Raw genomic sequence first — 15,449 nt, 5'->3', positions numbered from 1 at the left:
TGAGGGTCCATGAGGCTTTAATGGCCTCTAAGAGCCCCAGCCGGATCTCAGCATCAGAACATCATAAATACATTGAACTCTCCACATGACAAACTCCCCAGAGTTAAATTAACTCTGCTCAAAGAACATTTGGTCCCTCTCTGAGAGTTCAAATAACTCTGAATCAGAGTTAAAGTTAATGAGATACTTAAGTGATTAATTAAGTGATAATTGGGCATTAGTGATGAACACCTGCTGTCAACAAGCAGAATCACTGAAGGAAAGAGAAACAACAAGAACAGAAAACAGAGGAACACAACAAGAACTACAACCACAGCCTTAGACAACTCCACAAACAGAACCAGCTTCACTTGTTAATAACCAGATTGACAATATTTCTGTTATTGTTCTTAAGTTCTTATTGAAAAATAACAGAGGTTTAGATTTTGACAATTTATTGAAAATGTTTGATCACCACAGATCGGACATTCTGAATTTAGATTTTTAAAATACATTATGGGGGGAAAAAAATGTTTAAGACACAGATGTCAAGAATAAGCATATGAATCTCAGCAATGGTGACATGCTTCATGCCGCAATGCATGCTGGGAGCCACAATAGTATAAAACTCATGGCTCCCAGGATGCATTGCGGCATTAAACATGTCACCATTTCTGAGATTCATTATGCTTATTCTTGATGATCTCCACTGTTGATATGGATTGCTGAAGACTGACTTTATCCTGTTCACTGATAAAGTGGCAAAACAGTGTGCTGTGTTCTCACTGTCACATGACTCTGGTGTGTATAGCTCATCATAAAACAAAAACTAAACTGCTTGTTAATGCTTAACTGGTCTGCGGTTATTCCATGTGACGTCTAAATTTCTGTTATATAACTTTTTGTTATATTTTATATATTATATCTGTTATATTTTAATTTTTCTGTCTCAATGGTGTGAAAGCAACTTTCTAGCCTTTTTTGAATTCTTGCTGTTTAGATCTCAGATATAACCTCTCCTCCGCCTCCATGGTTAAAGTATCTCTGACTGTAATACTCCTCTCTCCTTATATAGGGCAGCGGTGGAGATCTAGAATGCTCTTGATCTATATCGTTTATCCTTGAGATAATCTGATTTTCCTTCATTCTTCACTCCATTCTTTTTTCCTTCATGCCCGCACTGTATGAAATGATTTTGTCTTCAACATCTCCCAGAAGTTACAGTCAGTCATACCCGGCGCGGTTTGTTTCAAGAAAGTAATATATCTGATTAGATGGAATTCAACAAACTTCTATTTTGCCAGTAATCTAGAGTTGAATCTCCACACACACCCTGTGATGGTATGTTGATTTGAAAGCAGAGAGTGATCACTACATGATCAGAATGACTATACCTGTGTATTCACATAATCTGAGTAATGGTAACATTCTCTTGTCTGTAAAGATGAAGTCAATCCTTGAATAGATCTGATGAGTTGCAGAAAAATGCCTTGAAGTTTGGTTTCATATATTTCCATGCGTCAAACATACCGCAAGTTTGCAGAAGCTCATTGAAATATCGATCTGATTTAGTTCTGTTATATTCTTGCCATTTGCACGGCATTTTATTATTGTCATGGTTTGTTGTTGCATTAAGCGCACAACGAAAGGGGTAGAGAACAGAAACAGCCTTTATTGAAATCCACACAGAAAACTCATGAGATCGCAGGAGGAAACCATAAACACAACCATGTTTAACACTGACGATACGAGACCAAAGAACTAGAGAAACACAGGCCTTAAATACACGAGGAGTGTAACCAATGTCCAACGGAACAGGTGTGGGAACTGGTTCTGCTGATCAGCCGTACGCGACAAACTGGTGGAGTGGAGGAGATGATAAACCATGAATAATTTTGTATAGAAGACATAGATTTGAGTATTTGACCATGTTTTCCCAGCTGAGTAATCTATGTTTTTGTAATATTGGACAATGATGAGAAATAATTGGTTTCTTATCCAGAATTTTAACAGATCGTTTGTAAAGTGACTGCAGAGGTTTCAGAGATGTAACACCAGCTTGTGACCAGATGGGTAGACAGTAAGTGATATGTGATAAGATCATAGAGTGCATGTACATTTTTGCTGCCTGTGTGGACATTTGATGGCGAATGTGTCTAAAATTCATGAGGTTAAATTTGATGCGATTACAGACCCTTTTTACATGTGAAGTAAACAACAATTTTGAATCAATCAAAACCCCCAGATATTTGTACTCTGACACGATCTGCAGCCTTTCCCCAGAAACGAAAATATCCGGCTCAACACTAAAATTTTTGTGGGACTTTGTGAAAAACATTGCTACTGTTTTTGATGTATTCAGCTGCAGGCAGGATTGTTTCTACCAAGCTGTAATGTTATCCATGGATTTAGTGAGCTTCTCAGCCACCTGAGAGATATTCTTACCATGAACATAGACTACAGTGTCATCAGCATACATCTGCATAGAGACATCAGGACAGACGGACGGAAGGTCATTTATATAAAGTGAGAACAATAGAACAATAAATCTGACTCATTACACATCACTCAATTTTTGTTCTTATATAAAGATGAAACATGGTGCTCAGTTGAGATCTGCTATACAAGTTGTTATAGAGACACACTGCACAAAATGAGTAAATAGTGTCTTCAACTCCACGACAGTCAGACATTTATATTATTCACAAATTGTAAAATCCCAGAGAAAGTTCCAGTAGGAACAAATGTACGATGCATTCTGCACACCGGGAATGCCTGTACATTGTTTTATTTTTTGTTTGTTTAGTTCCTCCCCGACAGCAACAGTGTCGGCCCAGATCCGGCCCACATCCGGTACACGTGGATTCCCCACGGCTCAGATCTTTGTTGGTCCTAAATACAACATTCCAGTCAAACCAGAACCCCACACCTCACACAAACCATAGACTAGCCCTCAAATCAGTGGACAATAATTGGTTGATAAAGATGGTGTTCAAGCCCCTAACGTTAACCCAAGACTAAACCTAACAGTAGCCCTAAACCTAAACCTATAATGTGATTGGTTGATAAGGATGTTTTTCCAGGACCAACAAGGATGTTGATTCAGGAAACTTCGTCCTTAGCGAAATCACGTTCACCTCTATGTACATATTCTTCTGGGAAAGATGCAAATGTGCTCCTTACCACCTTGAATATCAAACATACCATAGTTTAGTCATGTTTCCAAGAAGATAAAAGATAAAGATAAATTCAAGGTGACTTCAAGAATCCAAACTGTTTAAGCTGTTATGACTTTTCTGAGAATTTACTACTTCAATGAAGTCATTCTTCTTTGTTTTAAGCATAAATATAACAGAATACAGTGCATGTTATGCTCAGAACTAAAGATATAGAAATACAGTGAAGAAGACAAGAGTTGTTTAGTGTTTTTCTCACTGTTGTGTGGCGCCCTCTACTGGATAAACACCTGAACTAAATCTTTCAAATGCTGTAATACATTGATGCTGTATTTAGATACTTAAGCCACACTTTAAAATGTAATTTTATAACAACATATATTAAACCAGATTACATTTATTTTAACGATATATAGTGCACTGTGTTACTGTAGATTTACTTAAGTGCAATTGTCAAGTGCACATCATCATTCAGTCTAACTTATACAAATACCAGAGGTGGAAAGTAACGAATTACACACTCGCGTTACTGTAATTGATATTTTTTTTTGTGTATGCCTACCACTGATCTATATAATGATATCATTCTATATAGATCAGTGATGCCTACTTCTACTTTTTAAAGTATTTTTCTTTAAATCTGTAATGTTAATTTTACTTAAGTTTTTTTGTTTGTTTGAAGTTAGTATTACTACAATACGCTACATTTTAAATCATTTTAAATCATATCCGTTACTGAGTAAAAAAATAAAAAATAATACTAATTAAAAAAAAAAAAAAAAAAATATATATATATATATATATATATATATATATATATATATATATTAAATTAGTATTATTATTATTATTTTTAATAATAATAATAATACTGTAGTCCACAAAGTGCTCTCACACAAAGTCTAACCGTATCAAACTTCTACCCGCTAAATTGTAGCATTCTTTACACGAAAAATTATATTAAAAATTCACAGACAACATATGTTCACATTGTATAGGCCTATATCTAGTGGGTCGACCGCGCTCCGGAAACTGCAGCATTGATCGATTGAAGGGCGGGAGAACCAGGGGAGAAGAGACGCGCTAAAATCACAAAAAATATGGAGACGGATAAGACAGCTTCTTCACACAGACACACACACACACGTGAAGCGAACCCCTGGCCAGTATGGGAATACTTGGATTTAGAAAAAAAAAAAAAAACGCGTGGTTGTCCTCGAGTCGAGCATATCCAATTTGCAAAAATTGTGGACGCTAATTTGGCTGCAAAAGGAGGAAACACATAAAACATGTTCGGGAACACCATCCCCGCATGTAGAGAAAGGTAAGTTCCGTTTATGATTTATGTTTATGACGCCAATCATTTCAGTAATGCAGAGGAAATCCGGGAATCAAGTCATAAAAATGGAATTTACAGTAACGTTATAGGCCTAACGTAGATGCCACGTAAAACACTAACGCAAGAGCAATTGAAAGAGCAATCAATGACTAGCAGCTACCGGAGCGAAGAGCTCGAGAAGAGATGGAAGTTCAGATAGATATGAGGGGGCTAAGTTGTTTAGGAACTTAAAAACAAAAACTAGGGTTTTAAACTCCACTCTAAACTGCACAGGCAGCCAATGCAATGATGCTAATGTGAATGAATTTACGGAGGCCCTATAAAAGTCTTGCTGACGCAATTTGGACCAACTGGAAACGGGCCAAGGAAGTAGCGTTCATTCCACAATACAGTGAGTTACAGTAGTGTAAACGTGATGATATAAAAACATGTGTATTTTATCTAAAATATTAGATAAAATATTTTTTTCTCATAAAAACAAACAAACATTTTAAATACATTGGATATAAAGTCACACAACAATCCCCAAAACTTAAGATTTCTGAAGGATTTTAATCATTATATTTCATGGCAAAGTTTAGAGACAGAGAGTCGGGACATGCAGCAAATGCTTTTTTTTGTGTTCTATGTAGTTTTTATTAATGTTTTTAATTATAAATTTTATAATTTGTAGTTAGCTTAATATGCAGGACATTTTGCTTAATAATAAAATGTATTTTAGAGTTAATTTTCATGCAATTTTATACATATGATGTTCTGGGGACGTAAATGTCACCCATTCGGTGGAATGGCTCATAAAAGGCTTAATTTTGGAAAGACGGAGATGAAAGAAACAAGATCTAACCACTGAGTTCAACTCACTGTCAAGCCAAACTTCAAAGTTTTTAACAAGAGTTTTGGCTTGAGATGCTTGAGATGGGGCATGATGATCATTAACCAAGTTTGTGGGAATGTCACGAGGGGGGGGGGGGGGGGACCAAAGAATATAATTTCTGTTTTCTTTTCGTTTAGATTGAGAAAATTTGATGACATCCATCCATATTTTTACATCCTCATTTTACATGTTGCCTGAGCGTTTAAGGGGAAAATAAATCTGGGTGTCATCAGCGTAGCAATGAAAAGGCACCATTCTTACGGAAAAATAGAGCCCAGAGGGAGCATTAAAATCGCGGACGTATCGCCAGCGATAATTAATGCGATATGGCTCAGCTTGTCAGTTAACTACGGCTCTTTGTAGTGAATGCCGCTCCATCTGAAAGCAGGTGATGGCGATTTACTACTAATCAAGGGACCGGCTTTACTGACGAGATGCGCATAACAATCTCACGATTTAAATCGCCCAGCCCTAGTTGTAAAGAGAACATAAGTAAATTATCCTAGTTGTGTTCTGGATAATAATTTAAGTGGTGTAAGTATGGCATGGAAAGTTTTAGGAAAAGTTAATGCTTGAATTAAATGTATATGTAGATAGTTTTTTAAATAAAGTTTAAAGGTTCTTGCTACAGGTCTAGTACAAAGTCAACTTGAGTATGCGTGTTGTTCATGGATGACTGATTTATCCAGTATGTGGATGACAAAGTTACAAAGGTCACAAAATAAATTATTGAGAATAGTTTTAGGAAATTATTATTTTACTCATGTGGATAATGGACACTTTCAGCAGATTGGATGATTACTCATTGAAAGACGGTTAGCTTTCCTGAAACTAAACATGGTACAAAAAGTAAGACTTTGTATGGATGTTTGAATATACAGGTGCGCAGGAGTGGAATAAGTTGCCATTGGACAGTAGCCATAAGGTTTTAACAGATAATGTTGGTTTTAGCAGGGATTAAAGTTCTCCGTCGCTACGACGGATTTCCGTTAATTGCAGCAAGTCTATGACGGATTTCCGTCAATTGCAGGGTTCCAGTCTGTCCTTAAAGTCTTAAATTCACTTTTCATAATTTTAAGGCCGTAATAGGCTTTCATTTCTCAAATAGTGTAATAAATATCTTAATTTTAGTTTGAAAAGGTCTTTAAGGAAGGACGAGGTGTATTCACCCTGCTGAGGGGGATGTGATCAAAGCCTGGAGTGGAGCAAAAGCACGTTCCTCTCTCCACTCTAAGCATTCTGTAATCACTCCGCTCACGGTCCACTCCGGGTTTTCAATTACCGCTCACGGAAAGTGCATGTCAGGCTACAGCTGAGCGCTGAGGTAGAACTATATTTCAGTGACACACTTAATGCAGGTAGGGCTGGGCGATATATATCGATATAAAAATATATCGATATATTTTTGAAATGCGATATGGAATTAGACCATATCGCATCGATATAGTTCAAATTTGCGCTGTGATCCTTGCTCCCCGCTCCTCCTATTCCACTCTGCGTGCGTGTTTAGAGCATGTTTATGACGAGTGGATAGTGCCACGGATAACTTACCGAAGTCGACAGTCGTGTACTTTTACCTGACAGAAGGGGTACGCCGCACCACAGACGCGTGAAACCAACGCGTGACTCCAACGTCGCATCACAGCACGTCGCACCACTGACGCGTGACTCCAACGTCTCACCACAGCACGTGGCATCACAGACGCGTGACACCAACGTCTCACCACAGCATGACTCCAATGTCGCGTCACAATAAAATAATATCTATTTCCCCCCCTAGCTTTTCTTATCTTTCCTTTGTTATCTTTCTAATCAATCATTCTTTTCTTGTATTCTGATGACATGGAAAATATCAAATTTTGTATTGTATACAAAGTTGTGTATGTCATTAATGTCATCTCTGAATGGTTTACGAACATATTTTTTTTAATTTTTTTTTTATAATTCACTCACTTTCTAGTGGATATGAGGACTATGCAAATTATACACCATCAAAGTCACAACTTTTTGCACAATTATTAACAACAACTTTAAAGTTGAACAGATAAATTCATTAATTGTAATCTATAAACATAATATTCTGGAATGTGTCATTCTGAGTTTTTACTTTTGAAGGTGGTAATAATTTTAATTTACACAGTCGACCATAATGGGCGAATACACACTATGAAACTATTCACGATATTGTTTACAGGAGAAGGTGACAAGAAAGTATTTTAATAGCCTATTATTTTCAAGAAATCAACAATGAAAAAATATAAGATAGGGAAATAGTCGTTTAGTCACAAAATGCAAAACAATGTAGGTTCATGGTCAAATGTTCAAGACTAGGGCTGTCAGTGTCGACTATTTATTTAGGCTATATATTTTTTGGTCATAAAGATAGATCTGAAGTGAACAATAGCCTTTACTTAAATACATAATTACAAATGAGGCAATATAATTGGTTCAAATAAAGTAGGGTATTAAAAGTAATTACAGTTTTTCTCGATTGCTTAAACACATTTCTTGAAACTATGCCTCGTATTCTCAAAACTATAAACACAAATCCATAACGTCTCACCCAATTCCCCAAACATCCTATTTTCAGGTCAAAATGAAGCTCTACACTCAAAACCATTCACTCTTGCTGAAAAACCAAACTTTGACCTCAGACTGGACACACAAGCCATCAAAATCACACACACTACAACATAGTCTAACACACACTGGTGCAATAAATTCAAAACAACATTTCCAAAACTGGTAAGTTATGTTGCTTGTGGTTCCCCCATCACAAACCTTTTCACACGATGAACACAAAAGACACAACCAATGGATACATTGGCACATTTTTATTCATACACAGAAAACACACACAAATATTTTTTTTCCCCCTGTTTTACTCTTTTTTTTTTTTTACTCTCTCCTCTAAATTTTTTTTTATATTTACTTACAGTAAGATGTGTGTGACCAACATATGACAGTAAAAGAGCACACACAAACCATATTCTAATATGGAATTTGAATTGTATAGGGTATATGTCGAACGCCGCATTACGAAACCGGAAAACAGTACGCATCGCTTCCGGTTCAGGTCTTTTGTATGTGCTTCATGCATTTTTTTACGGTTTTACTCAAGATAACTTAAAAGGAGCGAGCAAAGATGATCATAACCAATGTCCCTCGCATGTGAAGATCGATATTTAAAAGTAAAAAAAAAAAAAAAAAAAAAAAATCTTCACACTAACGTTTAGATATTTAAATAGAATAAAAAGCCAATAACAAAGTGAGATAGATAGGTTAGCCGATTACCTTAAAATTCCATAGATATCGGCATCAGTTCATACGGCTGTTAACACTTTCTATGACAAGCGGATGCGATGAGACCAGGTTTCCGGTTTCGTCATGCAACGTTCGACATATACCCTATTGGAATGGTAAAGAGTGTTGGGACGTGAGGGTCTCCACTCAAGGATACAATATGATGAACACGTCTAAGAATGTTTCACGTATACGGTTGAAATACCATCATTGGCCTAGAAAGATAACATTCTGGGAGTCAAGACTATAAAGGAGAAAGGAAGCCCTCCCTTCACTGTCACACTCTGCAGCCACTCTGTGTGACTGTACGACTGCTGGCCTTTTCTTGCAAGAAAATAAACCTCATCAAAGACTATTGGAAATGTTTGTCTCTTATTCAGTAATTTTGTTTGCCACCACACCTCCCTGAAGGCTCTCGAGGCGACGGTAAAGCGACTCAAATTTGGCCTTACTCGTAGCCCAGCCTCCCTCATAGTCATACCATTGATAAAGACATGGGCAACTAGAGTGGCTTTAATTTCATCTGAGACTGCTTGTCTTCTAGCCCTTCCTCCTCCTCATTCTTATCCCTCTTCCTTCATGTCTTTCTGGATCCATTGTTCCAAAACTCAATAATCTGATTTGGGCCCTTTTATCTATCTATTGAAGGATCTGATTGATGTGTGTTAAATTTTGACTCTTAGTGTTTCCACCTGGATAATTGTGTGCTAACTGAGCTGAAGCTGTGCTGACTTGAGTGAACAATTTTGAATGCTAGTGCTTTCTATATGACAACATGGTGTAGGCAATGAGAAATGAAGGGATTTGTGTGTAGAGTTTTGCAGTGACAGTTCAACAAATTTGACTCATGTGTCAAAACAGGGAATAGTGTTTATAGTTTAGTGAAATGGGTGTGCTTTTTGAAAAATGGCATTATGGTTTTGAAATTTTAGTTCAAAAGCCTGGTTATAGTGTTTAAGCAATCGAGAAAAACTGTAATTATTTTATTTTATTTAACAACACTATTAAAATACATGAAGAAATATATAAACAATGAACATATGTATGTACAAATGCCAACAGAGGGCGCAAGAGGATAACTGACGATAATTGTTACACATCAAGAGCAGTACTACGGTGACGCATAGCTGCCACATACATATTTTTTTTTTCCCCTCAATTATTGTAATAACGAGATCTTATGTCGTTTTAACGTAATCTTTTCTCGTAATAACGTGATCTTATGTCGTTAAAACGACATATTTTTCTCGTTTTCTCGTTTTTTGCCTTTATAATCCACATAAAATTGACAGCCTATCGCGCCTTTCACACTTCTACGTTCAAAAAGCTTATGCAAATAGTAACAGCCCCCAATCAGGCAAAATGAATCAATGAGGCCCTTTTTTTAAATATATTTTATATAGGCCTATAAGGTTTTTTTTATATAATATATTATATATAGCCTAAGATTTATTTTTGTTAATAGGCTATATCTTCATTACCTAGAGATAATTAAACAAAAAGTAGTCAAAACACATCTAACAGATAGCCTAAGTTGTTTATTTTTTACAACATTGTGTTCTTATTTTGTTTAATTAACGAAATGTCAATCTTCATCTTTATAACAGAAGATACAATACAAAAATCTTCAAGATACAGCCATATACAATCTTCACATGTATAACGGATTGTCACCATAAACAATCCTTTGTGTGGTGGAATAAGCAATGTTACCGGTATAATTTAAACTTTATTTTATTATTTTATTTGTTCATTAACTAATTATGCTAACTCAACTAATTTAATGTAAAGAGCTGGATAAAATTACTAATTAAATAATGTCAAATATTAAATGTAGGCTATTGATTAGAGTTGCCATAGACTAAAGGATTTTTCTAGACTAGTAGTAATTTATTTAAGCAATTAGGACTAATCGCACGTTTATATTCAATCCTGGGTGTATATATGGCTATTCCGCGCTCAAGCGCATAAAACTTGCCGCAAAGCACCGGCAAAAGTAGGCTAATGAATGCGCCTTTCATACGGACAGGATCACATAGCCTAATCAGATGGTAGCCTACCGTATTTGCTTTCGATTGGATTTTTTTTCGTTGGTGGACATTTTTATTTTATTTATAAACTTTATATAGATAGTTATATTTCTCATGTCTGTGAGGCTAACTGTTTTTCGGTTCATTTGAGACGCGCTCCAATTCACAGAGATCATGAAAGCGCGTTCGTTTTCTTTTATTTTACAAAAGCACAACGTTTTCTTGTTGTTGAGAGTTTACACAAATAAAGTTGCGACTGATGTATTATTCTTTTCTGTATGACCAGAAATGGAGTATTTAAGTTGTTTCCACTGTTGATAGGAAAATGCGAGTGATGGCACCGGCGCGTCCATGTGTGCCATGCAGTGCGCGCTCCACACTCCGCACAAACACTCGGATATGCGCTTAATAATAGCGAACATTTATCTAGGTTAACGTTAGAGCGAGCGGCCATGCCAGACTGATAAGTCCTTCATGTTTAACAAATCAAATTCTGTTGCATTTTATTGCGCCAGTTTGAAAAGGGCGGCTGAAACACTCTACAGATAAACGCCCAACGCTGTTTTTTTTCTTTAAACAAATTCGTTTAGTCTTTAAAATAAATATTGTTTGTGGGCTAATTAATGCCACAATAATTTGTTTATTTTATTGGCTACTTTTATTTTTCATTTTTGTTTTGCATTGAATACCATTTAAAGGATTTGCTGTGCACCGCAATTGCCATCCTCCCATAGAAAGCCACGTTAAGAGCCACCTTTATTTTCTTTATAATAAAGGGTTTCTATCGGAAAACGCTTAACGTATAATTAAATGCATTGCGTTCATATTCTGGGCTCATCTGCTTTTCTGTAGGATAGTATGGTTTATTAATAAGGTGTGTACAGCATTTGATCTTTATCACTGAAGTATATTAAGCCACATTAAGCTTTTTCTTCTATGAGAGGAAAATGCTTAGCCTAATATGCAATTCAACCTATTTTTTTACAGTCTATGAATTAAACACAATGTTCGTATTCTGGGCTCATCTGTTATTAATAAGGTGTGTACAGAATTTTATCTTTTAACATGAATGTCCGTTGGGGGCTGCTATTTCTTCAGCTTTTTGAACGTATGATAAAGACATGATTGGCTATCAATTTTATGTGGATAAAGGCATATTTTGTACATGACTACACACGTTCTTATAAGGCCAAGAAAATATGTCGTTTTAATGAAATAAGATCTCGTTATTACGAGAAAAATATGTCGTTAAAACGACATAAGATCTCGTTATTACGACAATTGAGTGGAAAAAAATATGTGGCAGCAATGCGTCACCGTAGTTTTTCATAAACTTCGATTTAAGAATAAAGAATTTTCCAACAAAATGATTAAGTTGACTATATATTGTACAGAGAAATTTGAGTCAGAAAAGTAAAAGAAGATATCAAAATTAGATAAATGTAGGCCATGTTTGAGCCAAGTTGTCCATTAATGAAACATTGTAGGCTATATCATTCCACAGAGAAGAGCTGTGTGAGCAATTATAGAATAAATGGTCTAACGTTTCCGTTTCCATAAAGCAAAAGCTGCATTTTTCGTCTACGGTAGGCTATAAATTTAGAGATAATCTTTTTACAGGGGTAATAATGGTAAATAATTTTAAATTATATTTCTTTTACTTTGTTTGTAATTAAAAATGTATGTGGGTTACTCCATGCTCTATTCCAATTAATATTTTCATACAAGGGGGACCATTGTATCTGGAGGCAGGGATAGATTTTGCAAATACATTTTTTTATTACTTTGTTGTTAACTTTTCTGTCTAGAAAAGATAGACCATTTATTGAAACACTGCTGTAGAAAGACCAACAAGTTAGAGCCTGTTTATGGAATATTCGCTTCTTTTTTTATTAAATCCATACAATTGGGTGATGACAAATTTAAAATTAAGAGGCTTTAATATTAAACAAAAATTCACTTTAAAGAAAAGCTTCCTACAAAACAAAAATCATGTCTCCCGATATAGCCTATTGCAAATCCAATCTTACTCATGCTATTCACTTTTCGTTATCAACATGGGAAAAATAACATTATATTGGGACGACGTGTGTATCAGGCGTCTTATTAGGCGACGTACTGAGGGACGACGTGTGTATCAGGCGTCTTATTAGGCGACGTGCCTGGTTCAGACGTTATGATTTTTTATACATTTCTCACGTACGCCGTCGCCACGTCGCCGTAAGGTATACGTTACTACTGTGACGCCGCCGTGACGTCGCCGCCGGTCTGTCGTCTGACGTCTCTATCAATCCCATTCAAAAATAGACACGGACTGACGGCGACGGAAGGGTAGACTGCTCCTTCGCCTTCTTCAGGGTAGACTTAGAAAAGGCATGATCCACTCGCCATACATGTTATGTTATGAGAGGCGAATCATGACTACTTCAGAAAACCCAGCACAATAGGAACTACCAGGCAGGCAGTGACATAAGTGTACGCTGAAATAAAGTTTTTCACCTCAGAAAAACGGACTTTCTTGTCCTGTCAGCCGTTATCCTGTTCTCGTAGCGCACACTTAATTGCACGCGCAAATGCAGCGGCGCGCGCTGTATCGCCTCACTGATCAAGTGCAAAAGAAACTACGAGCATGCAACGCCGTTACGTTGTAAATTACACGAAATAAAAGTAGTGCAGGTTTGATTCTCATTCTTTTCACCAGGAGCAGTTTCCATGTTTCATTAACAGTTATTGTTAATATTGTTTATACCATGGTCTGGGTGAATACTCGATTCTGATTGGCTGCAGGGTGTCCATTAAAAAGTGATAATGTACACCTGTTTTTTTTATATTTTTAAATGACTGTAGTGGCTCATACCAACATTGTATTAACAAAAACTAGTTTGGGACTGCTATTTAATAGCTTTAGCAAAGGCCTAATGTTTATTTATTAGTACTAGTCTTTACTATTAGTCATATTCTTACAATTGATGTTAAGTAAAGGGGAAAAGTAACTTACTTGTGTGTGTTAACAAATTTTGTGTAAACGTGTTATAATTTGCCTATATATATATATATATATATATATATATATATATATATATATATATATATATATATATATATATATATATATATAGGCAAATTATAATTATATTAGTATGCTCCCTGCCTGGTTTTCATAGATTAAAATAGCTTTTAAAATACGCCTACTGGCAATATTAAAGCGGTTAAAACGTCTCCCCTTAAAACGCTATTGGTCTCGACTATTTAAAAAGGTAAAGGAATATGACTTGGCCTAAAAAGTCAGAAGAATTTTTTTCACTTTAATCCCTGTTTTAGTATAAGAGTGAAGAGATTGTTTTTAGATAGGATGGCTTAATATGGATATATATGTGTGTTTTTTGTGATAGTTTTTTTTTTTTTTGTGATAGTTTTGTGTGTGTGTGTGTGTGTGTGTGCATGGTTTGTCGTGATGTCTTGTAAAAAAAAAAAAAAAAAACACCACAATACAAATAAGTTAATGCTACTTTATTGTGTTATCCTTGACAGAGAAGTTGTAATAATGTTGTATTGCTATTTTTATGAAACTCAAGACTCAACGAATATCTGCGCATGTCTGATCAGTTAACGTGATTTCTGTTGACGTCACTGACGTCTGATGCCATACATAGAACTCATGCAGTGCGGAAGCTGTAGAGCTACGATACTTTCTGGTGAAAAAGTACTATTTCACCCTAATTTCAAAAGTATTTTTATGCAATATAGTCAAATAAAATATATATGACCAGAGGAGAACTGGCCCTCCGACTGAGCCTGGTTTCTCCCAAGGTTTTTTTCTTCACTGTCACCAAGTTGGGGACACTAAATATTAATATTCAACAGTATTATTGATCTGACTGAACTGACGCTGTTGTTTGAGAACTGAACTGAGCTGGATGATGAAATATTTTTTTTTTGCAGAACTACTTTATAGATGATATTAACTAATTTAATAATTGATTATCTTTACAATGGAACTGAAATAACGCTGAACTGACTTCAGCTGAACAACAGCTGAAATACATAATCTTTCTTGTTATCACTGTACAGCTGTGTGAAAACATCTGTATTGTATTAAGCGCTATGTAAATAAAGATGACCTGACGTTAATAGCCTCTTATTGAGTTGATTAAACAAGCACTATATTAAACAAACTAAACATGCCCTTCAATTTAATAAGAGACATTTTATAATGACACTTCATATTTAATGGTATTAGATGATTTATCAATTACATTTAATTGATTGCACTTTCAATAAAACTTGCAAATGGTTTGTAAAAGTTTTTTTTTTTTTAACATGTATGCCTACAGTTTAAAAGGTTATTTTGAATAGTATGTGAGTGATTCATTGGGTTTATATGGTGGGAAAATAACAATGGCAGCCTCTTGAGGGCAGCAGAGGAAACATATGACACTGTTTGAATTTGATTTTTCCACATCAAGCAGAACTGAATGAAACACATCATATACTGGCATCAGGTCAAACCTCTGCAAACTCTTGAAGGACAGTCATACTAATGCCTCTGTGTATTTCAGAAACAATATGATGATTATAGGCATCAAAAGCATTTTGTCCTCATACTAAGACAATATTAAAAACAATATGCTACAAACAAAACAAAATGCTAATACACAATACAGAATAATATTTCAAAAGAATAGAAATGCAAACATTTAAATAACAAAAGAAATCTTTGTGTACTTTTTGCCTTTTCTGTCTCATTG

General features: G+C 35.5%; 2 protein-coding genes across 3 annotated transcripts in view; both read left to right on the top strand.

Annotated features, from left to right (window-relative positions):
- LOC307169381 (uncharacterized protein) overlaps positions 1 to 15,449 on the top strand; it is a 301,523-nt gene that overhangs the window by 41,172 nt on the left and 244,902 nt on the right. Inside the window, exon 1 of one of the 2 annotated variants that reach the window (XR_013823102.1) lies at positions 4,246 to 4,479. The exons of the other annotated variant lie outside the window; for it this stretch is intronic. The gene's annotated coding sequence lies outside the window, so the exon portion shown is untranslated. Of the gene's footprint in view, positions 1 to 4,245; positions 4,480 to 15,449 lie in introns of those variants that run through there. 2 annotated transcript variants of the gene reach the window in all.
- LOC307169592 (sodium channel regulatory subunit beta-4-like) overlaps positions 1 to 15,449 on the top strand; it is a gene marked incomplete at its 5' end in the record, with an annotated part of 199,970 nt that overhangs the window by 158,413 nt on the left and 26,108 nt on the right. The window lies entirely within an intron of this gene.

Source organism: Squalius cephalus (assembly GCF_949319135.1).
Source record: "Squalius cephalus genome assembly, chromosome: 13".
NCBI lineage: Eukaryota > Metazoa > Chordata > Actinopteri > Cypriniformes > Leuciscidae > Squalius > Squalius cephalus.
This window is presented reverse-complemented; position numbering and strand designations above follow the sequence as displayed.